Source organism: Sus scrofa, chromosome 2 (assembly GCF_000003025.6).
Source record: "Sus scrofa isolate TJ Tabasco breed Duroc chromosome 2, Sscrofa11.1, whole genome shotgun sequence".
In the NCBI taxonomy this organism is placed as follows: Eukaryota; Metazoa; Chordata; class Mammalia; order Artiodactyla; family Suidae; genus Sus; species Sus scrofa.
In genome coordinates this window covers 25,059,432-25,078,399 of record NC_010444.4, presented here as the reverse complement: position 1 = coordinate 25,078,399, position 18,968 = coordinate 25,059,432, and the positions used below count along the sequence as shown (strand labels likewise).

Here is an 18,968-nt window from a genome sequence, read left to right as displayed (position 1 = left end):
TGCGTGCTTGGGGTTTAATCCTGGTGGGGCTGCTGCCATTTGGGCCATTGGAAGAAAGGAGTTGGGCTTGTTTTAATATTAGGGGAAAATGAGCAAATCAATTAAAAAGAAAGACTGGACATCCCATTCCCCCCCATCCTCCCATGGTCAGTCCCCTGCACCCCGTCACCAGCTCGTGGCCTCATGGCCTGTGGACTTTGCATGACTTTGACCTGTAAGTTTGCTGGTGGGTGAGGCAGTAGAAGGAAGAGAGGAGAGACGGTGCCTGGGAGCCAGCTACCCTTCGGGAGGTGTTCTTTTATGATTTAAGTAAACTTTTTATAGGAGTTTAATGTAAAGAGTGAAAAAGTGCCAGATGTTAAGCGGGAGTTCATGCATTTTCATGGCGCAAACACACCTGGGGAACCAAGGCTCAGTTGGAGAAAGAGAGCATCACCAGTACCCCAGAACCCCTCTGGGGCCCCCAGTCTTGGCTTCCACCATCGTCGATTACTTTTGCTTGGTTTTGACACTGGCAAGAAGAAGAATGTCTGGCTCCTTTCGCTCAACCTTAAAAAACATCTAATTTCCGCCCCTTTTCTAGGAGGTGGGTTGTGGGATGACCCTCCACCCACTGAGGTTGCGAGGACGACGGAAACCTTGGCGACCAGACGCCCTGCCAGCCTGGGTCCAGGCTGCGGGGCACTCGCTCCGGGCGCCCTTGAATGAGCTCTGTGTCTTCCAGCAGAAAGCGTGGCTCGCTGCCACCTGGAAGACCAGGGTGGTGGAAGCAGGAGTCCACAGCAGCTATAATTGTGGGCTCACAGTGAGCCGAGCAAGCCTTGGAGAGACTCGCTGCATTCCTTGCAGAGGACAAATTAGATTTATATCCCTTCATCAGAGTCAGGGCCCCTGGGGCGGGGCTCCGGTGGGGAGGGGGCTGGGCAGGAGGGGACCTGGCGAGGTGGCCACAGCTCTTCTGTGGAATATATTTGTGTTCTGAAAGGGAGTAAAAGGGGAATCTAGCCCTTAGGTCATTTTCCAAAGAACTCATTAAGAAGCAACCATCCGCAGGTTTTTCCAGATGATTCCCTTTTCAAACGGTTTTTAATTTTTTTTTTTAGTTTGGGTCAGCGGTTGGGGCTGTCCGTTTCATAACGATGTAAAGGTACTCTGACCCACACTTGTTTCTCTGCGTTTTTTATATTCTGTAAATTCATGAGATGACCTTTTCCTTTTGGCTTTTGCTTCTTAAAGGAGCCGGTCTGTGTGTGCTCTCTCGTGCGCCTCTGTGTGAGTGTGTGTGTGTGTGTGTGTGTGTGTGTGTGTGTGTGTGTATTTTCACAACGAGCAGTGCTGTGCAGTCCCCCCCGCCCCCAGAGCATTGTGGTTACTCTTATAACTTCTCCAGGCATATTTGCTATGGTGATATTTTAAGAAATGCATTTTGAAGAAAAGATGCCAATAGAAACCATACCCATATTTTTAAAGGACCTCTAAATTTCTTCCCTCAGAATATATGTTCTAGGACCTTGCACATATCAGTGTAAGTAAAGGAGCCTATGTATTAACCCTGCATCTTTAGAGATGCCCAGAAGTGGATTAGAGGCCACGTATTGTTCTGCCTCTGCTTTCCCCGCCTCTGCCTGTGCTGTAGAACTCCTCTGTGTCAGTACATTCTTCCTCCTAGGTTTTTTGTTTGTTTGTTTTTGTTTTTGTCTTTTTGTCCTTTTAGGGCTGCACCTGTGGCATATGGAGGTTCCCAGGCTAGGGGTCTAATCGGAGCTGTAGCTGCCATCCTACACCAGAGCCACAGCAACGCGGGATCCGAGCTGCGTCTGCGACCTACACCACAGCTCACAGCAACACCAGATCCTTAACCCACTGAGCGAAGCCAGGGATTGAATCCGCAACCTCATGGTTCCAGGTCGGATTCATTTCCGCTGCGCCACAACGGGAACACCTGCCTTTTTTTTTTTAAAAAAAAAAAAAAAAAAAAGGCTGCAGTGTTCTAGGTGGGTATGCCCCATCATATGTACCCAGCTCCCTCTTCATAGATGTTTAAATTCTCTTAAGTTTTGAGTGTTTACTAGTAGTGATGTAGAGGGAAAAAACCTGCTGCCTGTTTCTCCGTGCATTTATATGTTCCTCAGGATAGATTCCTAGAAACGGAAGCACTAAATCCAAAGGTCAGCTTGCGATAAATAGTGCTGGGCTCTACTAGATGGCCCCAGAGGGCTGGTACCAATGTCTGCTCCCACCAGTGGCATGAAAGTGCCAGTGTCCTCACATGCATGCCAGCTCTCAGTATCATCCATCCGGTTAACTTTGATCAGACTGTTTTTAAGAAACGGCCCTCCCACTTGAATCATTTAACTACCAGTGAGGTTGTGCGTCTTTTTACTTGTCCCATCTGCATTTTTTGTGACACGCTTGCTTATTTCCTCTCTCCGTGTTTTCTCTTGGTTGGTTTGCGACTTTCTTTCTTTTTTTTTTTTTTTTGTCTTTTTGCTATTTCTTGGGCCGCTCCCGCGGCATATGGAGGTTCCCAGGCTAGGGGTTGAATTGGAGCTGTAGCTGCCGGCCTACACCAGAACCTCAGCAACGCGGGATCCGGGCTGCGTCTTCAACCTACACCACAGCTCACGGCAATGCCGGATTCCTAACCCACTGAGCAAGGGCAGGGACCGAACCCGCAACCTCATGGTTCCTAGTCGGATTCGTTAACCACTGTGCCACGACGGGAACTCCAGTTTGCGACTTTCTTATTGGCTTTTAAGGAGTTCTTTTCTCTGGCTAGGGGTTGAATTGGAGCTGCAGTTCTGGCCACAGCCACAGCCACGCCTGACCTGAGCCGTGTCTTCAACTTACACCACAGCTCGTAGCAGTGCCAAATCCTTAACCTACTGAATGGGGCAGGGATCATTTTGAAAGATAGCATGTAGAAAAAAAAAAAAATCATCTTGATTGGCGTTCCTGACCATGAAGCTCCATAAAAGAGCAAGTAGTCCATCTTCTTTTTGGCACTGGTTAAAGGCTTTGGTTTTCTGTTTTGTTTTTATTTAATTAGGTGTAAATTCTCCTCTTGGCTGGAGAGTCCCGTCTGTCTGTGAATGCATTATCATTGGTGCAGCCCGGGTGGGTGGTGATGTGCCCTGGAAAGGGAGCAATGCCAGGCAGGGCTTGCTGATTACTGTTTATGTTCGGTGAGAAGCTGAGTCCCTTTTGTCATTTAAAGACTGTGGTCTCTTGTGTCTTTAGCATGAAGGCACGTGATCAACAAAAGAAGAGACAGAGGGAGAGTCTCTGGAGCTGTGTTGGCAGTTCTGGTTCATCATGTTTCTTTATGCCGCTGGCATCCCCTAGGTCAGGGCCACTCCCGAAACTCTCTTGGCAGGTTCATGTGGAGCCAGTGCCTTCCTTCCAGGCCCACCATCTGTACTGAACAACAAACTGGCTTGTTTGTTCAAAGGAGCCCAGGGCTGGGAGTAAGTGAGGCGGGGTCCCAGTGTCCCGTGGCTGTGGATGGCAGGCATGGAGCCCCTTTGGACCCCTGCAGTCTTCCAGGCCACCCTTGCTGCCTCCAGGGGCAGAGAGCTTGCTGTGGGCCTGCTCTGGACAGGCGTCCCAGCCCCTCGTGCCACTGCCTTTGGCGCAGCTGTCCCTGCTCCCTGGATACAGAAAGAAACAAACAAAGGCCGCGTGTGTGGGGTGCTGACAGTTTGGGATACACTGCCGGGAGCTGGGAATCGGCCTGCCTGTGGCCGGAAGCCGGAGGCTGGACTGAGGCCGCCTCCAACGCAACGCAGAGCAGATGCAGTGAGGCCTGACGCTCTCGGGCATTTCAGCGACTGGCTGCACCTGAGCCTGGTTCTCCCCCTGCCCCCAGGAACACGTGTCCAACCTTGGTTTCTTGTGAGCCGACTCTGAGAGGAGGGTCTACACAGGATGTTGGATTTGTCTCATGGGCACTTGTGTCAGCTGATGTCCGAGACAGAGTCCTCAGGCCCAAGAGTTCTGGAGACCAGCTCTTACCTGCCCAGGTGACACTCCAAAGTACTGAGCTACATCTGAATTCTTACTCTGAGTCTTGAAGAGTTATTGGCTTAAGCTCAAGTGATGCCGGAAGTGAAGATTGCTCTTAGAAAATGCCAGGGTGGCTCAGCAGTAACGAACCTGACTAGTAACCATGAGGATGCGGGTTTGATCCCTGGCCTGGATCAGTGGGTTAAGAATCCAGCATTGCTGAGAGCTGTGGTATAGGTCGCAGATGTGGCTTGGATCTCGCGTTGCTGTGGCTGTGGCGTAGGCTGGCAGCTGCAGCTCCAACTGGACCCCTCACTTGGGAATTTCCATATGCCTCAGGTGCAGCCTTAAAAAGCAAAAGAAAAGAAAATGCCAGGGTCCACGGACTTCTCAGGAGAGAGAATAATAATAATACGAATAAAAGGAGTTGCCTTTGTGGCTCAGTGGGTTAAGAACCTGACTAGTATCCATGAGGATGCAGGTTTGATCCCTGGCCTCGCTCAGTGGGTGAAGGATCTGGCATTGCTGTGAGCTGTGGTGTAGGTCTCAGACGCTGCTCGGATCAGGTGTTGCTGTGGCTGTGCTGTAGGCCGGCAGCTGTAGCTCCAATTCCCCTAGCCTGGGAACTTCCATATGCCGCAGGTGCAGCCATTAATATATATATTTGGTTTCTTGTGAGCCGACTCTGAGAGGAGGGTCTACACAGGATGTCGGATTTGTCTCATGGGCACTTGTGTCAGCTGATGTCCGAGACAGAGTCCTCACATCCCCATTTTTCAGATACTCGAGTTGAGATCAGATTCTCATCTGAGCATGAAGAAACATGTTTTCATCCATAAATCTCCAGCTGGACTATCCACATGATTGAGGAGTAATTTTAACTTGCAAGAATAATCCACAGACTGTTGGGTGAAAGGCTTTTCATAGTATTGTAGCACAAGGAAGCATCCATCCGTATTTCTATCCACCCACTCACTTCATGCCTCCCACCTTCCCTCCATTTCAGCAAACATTCTGTCCTTGACTCTGGGCTATGTTAGGACACTTTCCCTCCCCTGCTGTTGTTTGTGGGGCTTTGTGGGAAGACAGGCACACAGACAAGGGAGTCTAGCGATGAGGGGAAGAGAGGTTGGCATAAGTTGTGTTGAGGGTTCTGACGGGGGAGCTTGTAAAGTGGCCCGTGCTTTAGGGAGGAGCCCCTGGAGAGATGGGCTGGCCAGCACGTGCAGCCCTCCTCTGCTGAGCCTGGGACTACGGGATGGTGTTTGGGAGGATTTAAAACAGTGAGGAATGTGGTCAGATTTGCTCTATAGTTATGTGAAGGATGCCTTTTGGAGGTCAAGACTGGATCTCAGAAACCACTGAGGAAGCCATTAATGTGAAGCCATAAAGGCAAGAGAGAAGGATTTGAACTAAGACGAGTGATAGGGCTGGCAGGGGAAGATGGAAGTGGAAGTTGATTTGCACAGGTTGATTGATGTGGGTGGAGGTGAGGGGCAAGGATGGTTGGCCGCTCTACCAGCTGAAATACTGAGCAATGCAGGCAGGGCAGGTTTGGAAGAAAAATCCACAGTTCTGTTCTGGCTGTGCCGAGTGTGTGTCCAGGATGGAGGTGTCTTGGGCAGGAGGGGATGGAAGAATGTGGCTGTCGGGGGAGATGGAGTTGAAGAGAGTGCAGTTGGAGGTTGACCCTCACGGCAGATGAGATGGCTTATGCGGGAAAGATGAGTCTGTTGCTCAGGAGACACACCTCCAGAGGTGGATGAGGGATGGGTGGAGAAAGAGGAGCCCCCAAGGTGGTGGAGGACGGAGGGCCAGAAAGCCAGGTGTGTGGGCAGGTGGGAGGTCTCAGTGTCAGGGAGGCAGATGGGGGGGGGATGGAATTTCATGAGGAGGGAGCCACCCAGTGGGTCCATTGCAACAGAGTTGTGCTTCAGGTAGACTAAAAATAACTTTTGGATTCAGCAATTGGGAGGTGGGGGGGTGGGCACTGGTGACTCTGTGAGGACAGATGCAGGAAAGCAGCGGGGGCAGGAACCAGCCGGGAAACCAGCTGGGTGTCACAGGGTTGCAAATCATGCACACCAGAGGCGCTGAGCCCGTTGAAAGGTCAACCATGGCGTCGGTGTTCACCAAGCCTTTGGCTTCTTTGCCGTGTCTTGGTGCTGAGCCGCGCCATCAGCAGAGCCCTGAACTAACCTGAACTGGAGCCGCGAGGTGGGGCGCCTGCCAGTTACTGAAGAATCGTTTCTGTGAGCATCTCCTGTCTCATCTCCCAGTCTCTCCTCTCACTCGGTAGGATTCTACCCTGTTCAGTTTGCGACGGATCCTTTTAGAGGTGAGATCCCCTTCTCTCTAATGATTAATCATGTAAGTACATGATTATAATGATACGTCTTGTGTAATGACATGTTCTGTGCCTACATTACCTCGAGTCTTTATATAATATGAACCCGTAATGTCTTTAATAAATGAACTCTGGCTAATCGAAGGGTCTCTATCTGCCTCCTGTCTTATAAAATGCATGAAGGTCCCAGAAGCTTCAACCGAATTTTTACTGTATATATACGTACATATATATACATATATATATATATATATATATATTTTTTTTTTTTTCCCGTAGAGGTTTGCTGGTGCAAATGATACACAGTGAGAGTTGAAGTGTTTTTGGATCTGGGACTCTGTGAGTCTCATACCAAGATGGTCAAAATAGTGCTTTGATCACCCAGGGGAGCTTATCAGGGTTGTGTTTGGTCCACTTCCATTTCATAGACAAGGGAATTGAGGCTCGGCTGGCTTAGCCGTCCTCTGAGCTTGGGAAGAGTGGAATTAGAGTTCAGAGTTTGTGGGCTCCAGGGCTGACCTGAATGAGACCAGAGCCATGATTCCTCTTTCACTTTTTTTTTTTTTTGTCTTTCAGGGCCACATCCGCAACATATGGAGGTTCCCAAGCTAGGGGTCTAATCGGAGCTACAGCTGCCGGCCTACACCACAGCCGCAGCAACGCCAGATCCCTAACCCACTGAGTGAGGCCATGGATTGAACCCGCAACCTCACAGTTCCTAGTTGGATTTGTTTCCGCTGTGCCACGACAGGAACTCCTCCTCTTTCACTTTTAATTCGCTTTGTTTTCTGGACCATTGTAAATGACTCTTCACAAGCTGGAGAATCCAGACAGGTTGGTCTGCATGGTTGCAGCCTAAACCCAACGAATCTTTTGCAGAGGTGGGTTGCTCACTCTGAGAGCAGCGCTCATTCAGACGCAGGGAGGGAAGCAGCAGTAAATACTGCCTAATTCTGGCACTTGGTCGATGTACAAACATCATTTGCTCAAGAAGTCAGCTAATTCCTCCTGATGGAGGGCCTGTCAGCGCGCCGAGTGCGGAGGGAGGGTGCCTGGGTGAGCAGAGTATAGAAGCGGGACAGACCAGTTTAATGGATTAAGGTACTTAAGAAAATTTAAAAAGATGCACCAGTTCATAAGAATTACCGCCCTTGCTTGGTGGGAACAGGCTGGCAGGTTTGGTTTCCCTGGCAGAGTTTGTCTGCTAATTGGAAGGGATAAGCCAAACAGTTGTTTTACTCCGAGAAGTCATGGAAGATTGTGGGTGGATGGAGGGAACCGGAGAGCCCTCCACTGCATGGGAAACGGGAGGCAGGTCCGATTCGTGGCCCTTTGGGGATGGTTTTCTCCCATGGTGGGTGAGTGTGGGACCAGCCTTCCCCACGTGGGTGGCGGAGGACAGAGTGGCGTGTTCTCCAGGGCCTGGGACCTGGGTTCTCTGGCTGGTCCCAGCCCTGCCTTTGAGAGGCTGGCTGACCTCTGGGTCTTAGTCTCTTTGTGTTTAAAAAGGAGGAACTGGAGTTCCTGACATGGCTTAGTGGTTAATGAACCCGACTAGCATCCATGAGGTTGCGAGTTCGATCCTTGGCCTTGATCAGTGGGTTAAGGATCTGGCGTTGCCGTGAGCTGTGGTGTAGGTCGCAGACTCAGCTCAGATCCCAAGTTGCTGTGGCTGTGGCTGTGGCCGGTGGCTGCAGCTCCTATTCAACCCCTAGCCTGGGAACCTCCATATGCCGCCAATTCGGCCCTAAAAGACCAAAAAAAAAAAAAAAAAAAAAAAAGGAGGCACTACCTTTAGTACCTGCCTTGCAGGGATGTTTTCAGTTCTTCAGAGGAGGAGCTCTATGTAAATCCTGGGTATTATTTTTAAAGGCTGAAGAATGTATCTAGGACGGGCAGCTGGGGAGTGTTTGCCTGCCATGGGGACCGGGGGTGTGTCCACAGACACAAGAGTGAGTGAGGCAAGAGCTGGAAAGGAACTATTACTGCCTTGTGTGACACCTGGGGAAATGGAGGCCCAGGGGATGGAGCCGTGCCCACAGATCCAAGCTCTGAATCTCCTGAGACTTTGTTCTTTGACCTGCTTCATCACCACATGGGTGGGAAGGGTTGGTTTGTGGTTATTGTTTGGCTGCTGTTAAAGAGCCTTAGGAATGATCCAAGGGGGGCTGATCATTAGGAATAATGGATCTGAGACTGACATCTGTTAGAAGACACACAGCCAGGGGCATGTGAGCTCCTTAACTGTGTTCTTAACACCTGGTGACTGTCCCCAGAGTCTGCTTTTTTGGACCTCGGTGAGCACTGGACTCAACCAGGCAACCAGCCCCACCTGCCCAGGCTGTGCCCTTCCTGTGGAGGCAGAGGGAGCAAAGGGGCCCAACCTTGACCAAGGTACCTCAGTGGTACCAGCTCTGTGAAGAGGGGCAGGGAGAGTGTGGAGGGAAGGAAGGAACAGCAAACTGGTACAGTTTATTGAACCCTGAGTTTATGCCACCTCCTCTGGTATATTTACTCTTTCTTTCTATCTATCTATCTATCTGTCTGTCTGTCTGTCTATCTGTCATCGGTATTATATCCCTCTATCCCTCAGCAACCCCGACAGGGTGATGGGGTCACCCCGTTTCACAAATGGAGAATTCAAGCCCAGAGAGGGTGTCTCACTTGTCTGAAGTCACACAGCTAGTTGCAGTGGTAGGAGAATTGGGCATTTGTCTGTTGTGATGGGGCACGTGCATTCACAGCCTCGGCTGTCCCAGCTCAGCCCCCGTTTGCTCAGCCTCCTGCAGCCCCATGCTGGGGGGGTAAGGTGGGGTGGGGTGGGGTGGCAGATGGCATGGACCAGTCTGAGAAAGACAGCTTTCCTGTGGCTTTTTCCCATTCCGACATCTCAGGGAGTTCGCACTTAAAAAATATCTGACCTTCTGGCTGGGCTTTGCTATTTTTATTTTTGGAATGCCATAGCTTAATAAGTTGGGTGGGTAAATCCATCTTAGGAGATGTGTTTATTTTTTTTCCTCCACAATCTGCTTCTGCCCTGCAACTGTTGCTGCCTTTCAGGAAATGAAAAGAGTCCATAACAGACCACATCTCTCAGATGGGTGTCCTTGCATTTTTTTCTCAGTGTGAACATTTGCCCCCTTTTATCTTTCCTCCTTTTATAGTTGATGGGGTTTTTGATGTTAGAACGTTGGTGGTAAAAGTTTCCATATGTCTTTCATAGGCCTTCCTCAAATATTAGCATAATATTTGTTCTTCGTAATAAATTTGATAAATGAAACATTTTTTTAAGGATGGAAAAAAGGACCACAAGTAACACAAAGAACGCCTTTGCTGAGCTCCATGGCATTCTGATGTTTTTATCTCACTTGCCGCAGGTTGTTTGCAAGGAAAGAATCCTACAGTTGACATTCACGGGGTGCCCTCTGATCCCATTCGACAGACGATAACTGCTCTCTTAAATTTGGTATTTTCCTTTCCTGCACGTCTTCAAAAACACCTTCACATCTGTGTGTATCTGTTCAAGCAGTATGTTTTTCAAGCTTGACCGAAGTGCTGTTCTGCAAGTCACTTTTTTTCTTTTCAATGTCATCTTACGGAGTATAGTGACTTACAGTGTTGTATCCATTTCAGGTAAACAGCAGAGTGAATCAGTCATACATATAAAGATATCCATTCTTTCTTCCCATATAGGTTATTACAGACCATTGAGTAGATTTTCCTGTGCTGTACAGTAGGTTCTCATTAATCATCTATTTTATACAGTAGTATGTTTATGGTATTCCCACCCTCCCAGTTCTTCCCTCCCCACAATGGTTTCACCTATGGTAGCCATAAGATTGCTTTTGAAATCTGTGAGTTTGTTTTGTAAATGAGTTCTTTTGTGTCATTTTTATTAGATTCCACATATAAGTGATATCATATGGTATTTCTCTTTCTCTGTCTGACTTACTTTACTCAGTATGATAATCTCTAGGTCCATCCATGTTGCTGCAAATGGCATGATTTCATTCTTTTTAATGGCTGAGTAATATTCCACTGTATAGATGTACCACATCTTCTTTATCCAATCCTCTGTTGATGGACATTTAGCTTGCTTTCATGTCTTGGCTGTTGTAAACAGTGCTGCAGGAAATTGGGGTGCATGTATGTTTTTCTCGGGATAGATGCCCAGGAATGGATTGCTGGATCCTATGGTAGTTCTATATTTAGTTTTGTTAGGTTTCTCAGATGGATCCATAGCGATTCATGCCACCTCAGTTCATTAATTTAATTGCAGCTCTGGGTGGTATACCACTGTGTGAATGGACCCAATTCTTCATCCATTCTCCTTTTGATGACAACTTGGCGTGTGTCTTGCAGTTTTGTGTTAGGCAGTGCCACAGTGAAGGTTCTCTTGCTACAGTCTTATGCATGTCTGTCCCCAGGCCTGGGGTATGTACCAAAAGAGGGCAGATTGGGTTAAACCTCTGAGCAGCTTCAGCTTCACCGGGAGTTGCCAAATTGCTCTTCTGACCTACTCCATCACACGCGGCAGCCTCTGAGGTCCTGTTGTACCTATCATCTTGCCACGTGAGAATGTCAGGCCTCAAATTTTGCAGGTCCGATGGGTGTAAAAGAGAACGTCCTTGCTTCTCTGATGACAGAGGAGATTGAGTCCATCTGAGTGGCTATTTGAGTTTTCTGCCCACTTGTTCATTCCTATGCTCTGACCAGTTTTCTTTTGAGAGGCTGATGTTTGCAAATATAGTCTTGTAAGAAAATCCTAAATGTGGATCTCTGTGGGTTACATATGTGGCAGCTACCATTTCCAGTTAGTTGCTTATCTTTGAACTTTGTCAGTAGTATCTTTTGATGACCAGAGTTTTATATTTTGACGCGTCATATATATCAGTCTTTATGGCTTGTGGGTTTTTTTTTTTTTTTTTTTTTGAGTCTTGTTTTAGAAATCCTTCCTTAGCCTGAGCTCATGCAGATTTGTTTCGAGGTCTAAATGAAGCTCGTCCTGATTTTCTGGCCTTTGCCTTAAGTTTGCTTTGTCATTTTCCATACTTGTCCTGGATGTACCTGTGCAGAGCAGAGTGTAAGCTGCAGCACAGTCCCAGCGATGGTCGCAAAGCCGACAGCCTGGACAGACAGGGTGGGCCGAACCTGGGGTTGGAGCAGAATCCTTCTTCATGACCCAATGGCTGTTTTGCACAGCTGCTGTGGTGCAGGGTTGATTGGCCCTCTCTGAAACCTGGCTTATCTGCAGGCTGGATAAATTGGTTACAAAGTTATCCTGGCTCTCATCCTTCGCTTTCTCTTCACTGCCTGCTTCTTACTTCCTGCCGCTGCTGTCGATTGACACTGAAAAGACAGAAGGTGCCTGAGGCCAGATTCACACCCAGGCCTGCCGTGTGGGTCACCCTTGGCGAGGACCGTGTGTGGGGGGGGAAAGAGAATGATTGTAAAAGTCCACCCACGATAGTTCTTTGCTTCTCTTCCTTTCTTCCCAGGAGCTCAGGAGTGTTTTGCAGAACCATCTTGTTTATTCGTTGTCTTTTGCACAGAAGTATAAATAGGTTCACGTGGGGTTGAGATAAATCCACAGAACCGAGCATGTCAAAACCGAAAGGGACCTTAGGAGTCATCATTCGTGCAGTTGATGAGCATTTCCGGAGTGTCAGCTGGGTGCCTGGCACTTTCGGGGGACACAGGGCAGAGGAGGTCCCTGCCTTTGTGGTGGGAGAAGCAACCACTAAACCACAGGGATCATTTCAGAGTGTGGTGGGTGCAATGGGGAGAGAGAAGAAGGCCCTGTGAGTTGGTGCCTCTGCCATTTTATTGCTTTAGGCAGACCTGCCTTCTTCTTGCTCAGGAGTCTGCAAACTATGGCCCAGGGGCCAAAGCCAGTCCACCACAGTCCCTGAGCTAAGAATTAAAAGTGGCTTCTACATACTTCAAATGGTTGAAAAAAAATGAAGCATTTGCAATAGATTTCATGATAGGGAAGACTAACTTTGAACCTCAATCAAGGGAAATGTCATCTGCCCTCTTCCCACCTCCCTGAAGAATTCTGTTCTTTTTTTTAGGGCCGCACCTGCAGCATATGGAGGTTCCCAGGCTAGGGGTCTAATCGGAGCTACAGCTGCCAGCCTATGCCAGAACCACAGCAATGCCAGATCCAAGCTGTGTCTGCGACCTACACCACAGCTCACAGCACCGCCAGATCCTTAACCGACTGAGCAAGGCCAGGGATCGAACCCTCAACATCATGGTTCCTAGTCAGATTCATTTCCACTGCAACATGACAGGAACTCCAGAATTCTGTTCTTTTCATTAGTAGACTGTGCTACAGAAGATTATTCTCAATTATGGTAATATTTTGAATTTCTCAATAAAAATTTTGTAGACTATTATTTTTTCTCAGCTTATAGAAGTACCAGGATAGAGCTTTAATTCGGCCTCCTGAACTGCACAACCCAAAGTATTTACTACCTGGCCTAAAAAGTTGGCAGACCTGTTGTAGCTGTGTGATGTTGGGCAAGTTAATTCTTCAGTCTCAGTTTTCTGGTCTGCAAAATGGGCACAGTGCCTATTTCAGAAGGCTATTGTGAAGGCAGAAAAAGAGAACTCCTGCCAGGTATTAAGAGCTGCAGTAGATATTAAATTTTTCCCTAGTAAGAAGTCAATAATCAACTCCTTAAGGGCCATGAAAGGAACATAGGAGGGTTGGGGACCAAGGTGAGTGGGGCTCAGAGCTCACCTTTGAGAATCAGCCTTCTGAGAACACATCTTCCAGTGTTCCCGTCCAGCCCCTGAACCGTGGACCTTGAACCTTCCGAGGGCGGCATCCTGACAGCTCTGCAAATCCCCACCCAGCTCGTGCCACTTGGACATAATTTTCCTCATGAAATGCAATGAAGCATAACTAAAAAATGTAAGTAACAGCTTCGGGCCCTTAATGAGGCTATAAATACAATATGAAAATAATTTATAAAGCTGTTTCCTGGTGAAGAACTGTCCTTTTCCTGGACGTCTGTGCTTCCTCTCTGCTTGCCTCATTAATACTGGCCATTGCTTTCTTTGCTAATTCACTTTAAGGAGGAAAAAAAAGCGTTTGTTATTTTGTTTAGTGATTGATGCTTTGCCTTGCATAGCAGAGGCAAACAGGAAAGCCATGTGCAGTGCAGACACTGGGAGGACAGCTAGGCTCACTCACTGTCCAGGTGACTCGCTCCATCCGTAAACTGTCCCCACAGGAAAACTACACCCAGTTACACCCGATCTTCTTTCAAGGTATATTTACACATATCATACACTGTATGTGTAAATGTGAAATCTATAGATGCCAAGGATCAGCATTCCTGGGCTGAACCGATGAGTCATTTTTTTCCTTATTTTCTTTTTAGGGCCACACCTGTGGCATAATGAGGTTCCCAGACTAGTCGAATTGGAGCTATAGCTGCCAGCCTACGTCACAGCCGTGGCAGCGAGGGATCCGAGCCGTGTCTACAACCTACGCCGCAGGTTGCAGCAATGCAGGATCCTTAACCCACTGAGAGAGGCCAGGGATTGAACCTGGATCCTCAAGGATACCAGTCAGGTTCATAACCCTCTGAGCTACAGTGGGAACTCCATGATGAGTCATTTTATAACTTCTTATCTATGTCCCTGGGCCGTATCTTCCTTGAACAGGTAGATACCAGAGCTTAGGGCTCCTGGAATGAGCTCATAGGGCAGACAGGGCAGTGTGTAGAGTCTTGAGAGAGCTGGAGACCCAGATTGACTTAAGTGCTTGGAGACAGAGGCCCACGGTCACCCCAGGCTCAGACATCCATGCACGCCCCCTCCCCCACTGGTGACGGCCAAGATGCTCCCCGAGGCAGAGCTCTAGCTGGAAGCAGTGGGTTTGATGAGAACCAAATGGCTCAGGACAGATGTGTCTTGTTCTGTCCAACACCGATGCCAGCATGCAGAGCAGTCTGGAGTGGAAGGGACCTTTGGGGATTTTTCCAGGGATGTTTACAAACAAATCATGGCAGACCCCCTTACTTGCTGCATGGAATGTACATGTATGTTTGAAGGAGTGACTCAAAGGGAAAACAGATGGTTGTCTTCAGTGGTCTCATCACATATCTGTGGGCCCCAGGCAGCGGGAAGATGTGTGTGGATTCTCTGGGGAGGTTTTCGGGAAGATCTAGTTGAGATCTATAAACTGGAACGCTAAGCCGCGTGTGTGTGTGTACATATATGTGTGTGTGTGTGTCTTTGTTGTTCATTGATCCTGCACACCGGAGAGCCAGGAAGCAAAGGATAACAATGAAAGTGATTGGGCAGAAATCTGATGCCAAGTCTGTATTGCATCATGATAAGGGGTGACCTTAGCAGGTGATGGTCAGCCAAGGGAGAGAGGTGTGCGTGGAGGGCTCCAGCTGGTGCAATAGAATTCCCATTTCTCAGCTGGGAAAGTCAGCATCACTCACTGCCCATTCCAGAAGGAGAAAAACACCGCAGCTGTCTGAGTTTTTGCAGTGCCCCCTCATCAAAAATAAATTTGTGGGTGCCAGAAATTTTGGAAGAAGCTGTTGCGGCAGACTGTTTGCTTTCGTCCAGTGGGGGAGGACTTGGATTTTTTTTTTTTTTTCATTCTTGGTGCAGATGGTATAGTTATTTTAGGTAAGTGATGTGCTGCTGCAGTGAAAATGGGCAACTCTTTTTCATTTTTCAGCTTAATGAAAAAAGAAAAGGGAGAAGGAAAAACCCCAGCTAGCCAACTTCGTGCTAATGCTTGTCTTTTTTGGATTGTAAATGTGTCCCAAGACACTGAGATGGGATAAATATTTCAGCCACTAGAAAGTCCTGCTGTCGGGCTGCAAAGATTTCTCACCTCTTTTAGAGCAGACAGGGTAGTAATTTACTTGCACAAATCCAGACACCCCCATGTCCTTAATGTTTATCTATCTATGTATGTATGGATCCCACTCACTTTTTCCAGGGGTTTCAGGCAGGGGGGGTGGTTGGAACTTTCCAAGGAAGAGCATGAAGGATGGGAAGCAATCAGTTACGAGACTCTTGGTCTCCTTCTGAGAATGACCGCAAATATTCATTGAGAGCCTCCTGAGGACCAGGCACCCAGGATTCAGAGCTCAGCAAAGCAGTGCCCTTCTGCCTTGGCGGGCATGCAGTCTGGTGGGGAGATGATGGTACAGTGTCATTGCTGAGCACAAAACGGGACGTCACCGGATTGAAAAACAGAGGGACCAGCTTTAGACTGGGTGACCGGTGAAGAATCCTCAGAGCCAGAGATAGAGAGCTGAGGTCACAAGGACAAATGCCATTAGCCAGACGCAGCAGTTTGCTAGGGCTGCCATGGCAAGGTAGCAGGGAGGGAGTGGCTTAAGCAACAGAGACGTAGTTTCTCGTGATTCCGGAAGCTGAAAATCTGAGATCAAAGGGTGGCAGGGTTGGTTTCTTCGAGGCCTGTCTCCTTGGCTTGTGGATGGCCGTCTTCTCCCTGAGCCTTCACGTGATCGCCCCTGCGGGTGTCTCAGTCCTAATCTCTTCTTTTAAGGACACCAGTCTGGTTTAGGGCCTAAGCTAATGGCCTTCTTGAGCTTAATCATCCCTTTAAAGGCCCCTCCTCTCAATCCAGGCACACCCTGAGATCCAGGGGTTAGGACTCCAACATGAGAATTCTGGGGGTGGGGGAACACAGTTCAGCCTACAGTCCCTGTAACCCCAGGTGAGAGGGGCATAGAAAGGACAGGGTCAGTGACCAGGCTGTGCTGTGCACTTGCTGCACGAGAGGGCAGTTGTGTTCTGGGATATGGTTGGAATGAGAATTAACAGAAGTAGGCAGGGGCCTGATTGTGCCAGGCTTCGTAAACCATGGCAAGAGTCTTAGGTTTAGTAGAAGATCACAGAGGAGCTGTCCGTAGCGTTTAAAAATCTTCTCTGCTGGAGTTCCCGTTGTGGCTCAGCCGGTTAAGAACTGGACTAGAGTCCATGAGGATGTGGGTTCGATCCCTGGCCCCGCTCAGTGGGTTAAGGATCTGGTGTTGCCTCAAGCTGCAGTGTAGGTAATTGGCACAGCATTGCTGTGGCTGTGACGTAGGCCAGAATCTGTAGCTCCGATTCAACCCCTAACCTGGGAAATTCCAACGCCGCATGTGCAGCCCTAAAAAGAAGAAGAAGAAGAAAAGAAACCCCTCCCTCTGCCATGAGGAGAAGGAGCTGGGGGAACTGAGAAGTGACAGCTGGAAGACTGGGTTAGGCCCAGGGTCTCAGTCGACACTCTGGACATTTCGGGCTGGATGGTTCCGTGCATCGCTCATGCAGCAGCCGTCCTGGCCTCTGCTTACAAGAGGCCACAACCACAAACGTCTCCAGACCCTGCTGTGTGTCCCTTAGGGAGCAAAATTGCCCCCTGTTGAGAACCTGCTGGTTTAAAGGGGGCAGGAGGTCATTGTGGCTTGGAGGCCCCCTTGGATGGGTGCGAGGAAGAGTTTTGAAGAAACAGTCAACAGGATTTAACCTCTTTGCCTCCTGCCTTGGAGTCTGATGATATACTATTGTCACTTCCCTAAAGCACATGGCCCAGTGCCCCCTGAATGCCTGGCGGAGCTGCTCAGACACACGAGGACCGCTCCTCTGAGGCATCTTTCACGGGGCCCTGAGGATCCTCGGTCCTGCCAGTGGAGCGCTGTGAGCCCCAAGGCTGGCAGGACCACCTGTGTCTGACCCATGTGTTATTTAGTCCCCACATCACACCCTCTCATTTGTCACATCCCTGTGCCGCCAGCCTCTCGACTCCCAGAACAAACAAAATTGGCCCGATTGGAATCTAATCGGGCCAATTTTCTGGCTCTGGAAATCTGTTTATCAGAACGAGATTTCACAGTCGCGGTGACTTTTCCAGGGAGCTTGCCTTCAAGGAGCTGGCTCTTTAGAAGCAAGTGTCTGTGATTTCTGAACAAAACAGAGTGGAGTTTTACCTTCTGGAGCCCTGGAGGGTTCCTTGAGTGCAGGGGGAGCCCAGAGCAGTTGTTAGGAAACAGCTGGGGTGTGTAGGTTTTCAGGGTTATGACTGCGTGTCTGGCCAGGATCCAGCACCTGGTGCTCCTGGGCTTCTCTCCTACAGCCCCCTCCAGCTTCCCGAGCCTCTGCCCAGAGATGGTGAAGTGGCTTCACGACCTTCTTAGGGTTGGTGGTGGCTTTCTCAGTCCAGTCTTTTTTTTTTTTTTTTGTTAGGGCTGCATCTGTGGCATATGGAAGGTCCCAGGCTAGGGGTCAAATTGGAGCTGCAGCTGCTGGCCTACACCACAGCCACAGCAACACCAGATCCAAGCCGCAGCTTGCAGCAACGCTGGGTCTTTAACCCACTGAGTGAGGCCAGGGATCGAACCTGCATTCTCATGGATACTAGTCAGGTTCTTAACCCACTGAACCACAACGGGAACTCCCCTTAGTCTGGTCTTAAGACGGATTCTGATATGGAGGGTGGGCTTCATGGATAGAGTCGCATGATTAGTGGTATCTGACTTGGTGGCAGAACTTCAGAAATAGGGGTTCCTATTCACAGTTCCTAACTATCAGAGCTGTGTGCGTGTATATTCCATACCTGCTGTGCCCTGTGCTGAGCCTACCTGCCCTGTCTCTACTGTCTGGCTGCAGGCGTGAAGGGCTTTAGGTTTCATCTCTGTGTCTGTCATCGACCACCGCAAATGCCACCTCTTTCCTGTGACCTTTCTTTAATGCCTTGAATTTTGACTTTATCTTAAGAACATAGGGGAAGCATTCTACGGCTTTTTAAAGTCAAGAAGTGTCATGATTGATTTTCTCTTTAGAAAGGTCCCTCTGGTTACAGAGACAGACTTGAGGGGAGGCAGGAGTCCCTTGTGGCAGTGGTCCTGGCTAGAGACAGTGGTGACTCTGGCTGCTGTTGTGGCTGTGGCAGTGGAGACCAGCATGCAGGACTTGGTGACTGGCCGTTGTAGGGGGGGATTGAGTGAGGAGAGGACAGGAGAAATTTTTAGGAGCCTAGAACACGTAGTTAGGGCAGAATGAGCTGCTCTTCTAGAATTCCTCAGTGAATTATGAAACTTCTTTTTCAGTGGGCAGGCGAGATGGTCAATAAGGAATACCTGTGGCACCTGGGCTGGGGTGGTGCCACCTGCCTGTGGCTGAGAACTTTCTAATTTGTTGCCCACTTGCTCCAGTTATAAATATTTTTAGTATCACCCCAGTGGTACCACAGCCACCAACAGGGTGAGTGCTCCTTTCTCCTTGGGGAAGCCAGGGAGCACGTCAGAGACAGGAACATAGGTGTTGTGTGCTAAGGGGTGTGGAGGGACGTGCCGCCAGGAGACCCCACGAGTTGAAGGGCGTTCCAGGTCAGAATCACAGCACTGGTAAAGGACAGCAGCATGAAAGAAGCTATGATGTCAGGGGTCTGGAATGCGATGCTTGGTACGTGGTGATAAAATCGGTAGTGTACCCTCGTGCCTTTCCAGCCCGGAGGAAGGAGGCCTAGCTTTCATCTCTGCATGTTTAGCACCTTGCCCAAGTGTCTGGTCATAAATGTCCAACAAATGCTTATGCAACACTCAGGAGGGAGCTGTGGAGGGACTGC

General features: G+C 49.0%; 1 protein-coding gene across 9 annotated transcripts in view; it reads left to right on the top strand.

Moving 5' to 3' along the window:
• The window catches only part of LDLRAD3 (low density lipoprotein receptor class A domain containing 3), a 279,936-nt gene that overhangs the window by 76,915 nt on the left and 184,053 nt on the right, over window positions 1-18,968 (top strand). The window contains exon 1 of one of the 9 annotated variants that reach the window (XM_021083190.1): window positions 12,602-13,274. The exons of the other annotated variants lie outside the window; for them this stretch is intronic. The gene's annotated coding sequence lies outside the window, so the exon portion shown is untranslated. Of the gene's footprint in view, window positions 1-12,601; window positions 13,275-18,968 lie in introns of those variants that run through there. 9 annotated transcript variants of the gene reach the window in all.